Below are 1,595 nucleotides of genomic sequence, written 5' to 3'. Positions count from 1 at the left end.
AAGACCAGAAGAGTTGTGGGATGACATCAAGAACATCATATGAGAAGAAAGCAAAAAGTCATTAAGACAAGAAAGAAGGAAAAGATCAAGATGGATATCAGAAGGGACATTGAAACTTGCTCTCCAGCATAAAGATGCTAAAGCAAATGGAAGAAATGAGAAGGTACAAGAGCTGAACAGAAAAATCCAAAGGTCATCTCAAGAAGAAAACGCCAAATATTACAATGAAATGTGCTAAGATCAGAAGTCAAAAAACCAAAAGGGAAGAACACACTCAGCATTTGTTAAGCTGGGGAACCTAAGAAAAAATTCAAGCTTCAATTTTCGTTGTTGAAGGATTCCTGGGCAAATTATTATTATTAATTTCAACTTGAGAACATTTACCCTTAATTAGCTGTCCAGATTACAAAAATAATCATGGTAGGTACCTTAGTTCATCCTTCTAATAAGCCTGTTGATCTGGTCTTCCCTGTTGCCAGCATCCCCACCTTCTACAAAATGGGTGGTCTGTTTTTTCATTCCACCATGAGGAGAAGATAATTCGAAGGCCCACAGGAAGTTATTTACTTCTTTGAAATATTTCCCAACGGTGTAGATCTCATGAATCAAATCCTCCATGCAGATGATGCCATGTTTACCATGTTTACCTGTCAGGGCAATTCACTTTTTATTGATTTTGCCATATTCATGCTTGTAGATCAGCTCATTCACTGACTTCAGGTTTGGGTACCCCCATGCAATATATGGTTCCACAATCCTCAGCATGTTAATTGAAGCCTTGTTGAGCTTAACAAAGGTGTCACTGAAGATCTCATGAAGGCAAAGAAGCTGCAACACCTTTTGAACCTTTGGGCTCACACCATCGATACCTCTGATCCTGATAACAAATGCCAACTTCAGCTTGCCAGGTACATAGAAGTTGCCCGCTTTCCTTGCCATCCTAGCCATGTGAATCTCAGTTCTGCACATCTGCTTATATTCCTTGTGATAGTGCTTGGGCTTTTTCATAGATAAGCTTCCTCCTTGCTTTTTGAAGCATCTTTGGTCAAACTTCTTTCTCAGGTACTTGGATCTTTATTTAGTTCTGCCAATTTCCTTTGCTTTTTCTTCAGGGTCTCTGGCACAGCAGGGACCTTTTTCTTCTCTTCAACACCCTTCTTGGTTCCAGCCAGTTTAAAAAAAAGGTCTGGGCAAATTACTGAATTATGCAGAAAGCATCAAAAGATGATGGAAGGAATACACAGAGTCACTGTACCAAAAGGAAATGGTTGATGTTCAACCATTTCACGAGATGGCATATGACTAGGAGCCAATGATACTGACAGAAGAAGTCCAAGCTGCATTGAAGGAATTGGCAATGAACAAGGCACCAGGAACTGATGGAATAAAAATTGGAATCTTTCAGGAAAGTGAGATGGCACGGGAGTCACTCACTCATCTCTGCCAAGAAATTTGGAAGACAACTATCTGGTCAACAGATTGGAAGAGATCCATGTTTGTGCACATTCCAAAGAGAGGTGATCCAACGGAATGTGGAAATCATCAGACAATATCTTGGCTATCCCAAGCGAGTAAAGTTTTGCTAAAGGTAATAC

At 40.0% G+C, this 1,595-nt stretch overlaps 1 protein-coding gene and 1 pseudogene across 1 annotated transcript in view; both read right to left on the bottom strand.

The window, feature by feature from the left end:
* The window catches only part of WDPCP (WD repeat containing planar cell polarity effector), a 474,567-nt gene that overhangs the window by 278,369 nt on the left and 194,603 nt on the right, over positions 1-1,595 (bottom strand). The gene's annotated exons all lie outside the window — the stretch shown is intronic.
* The window catches only part of LOC102815710, a 3,378-nt pseudogene continuing 2,212 nt past the window's right edge, over positions 430-1,595 (bottom strand).

Source organism: Chrysochloris asiatica, unplaced genomic scaffold (assembly GCF_000296735.1).
Source record: "Chrysochloris asiatica unplaced genomic scaffold, ChrAsi1.0 scaffold00052, whole genome shotgun sequence".
NCBI lineage: Eukaryota > Metazoa > Chordata > Mammalia > Afrosoricida > Chrysochloridae > Chrysochloris > Chrysochloris asiatica.
This window is presented reverse-complemented; position numbering and strand designations above follow the sequence as displayed.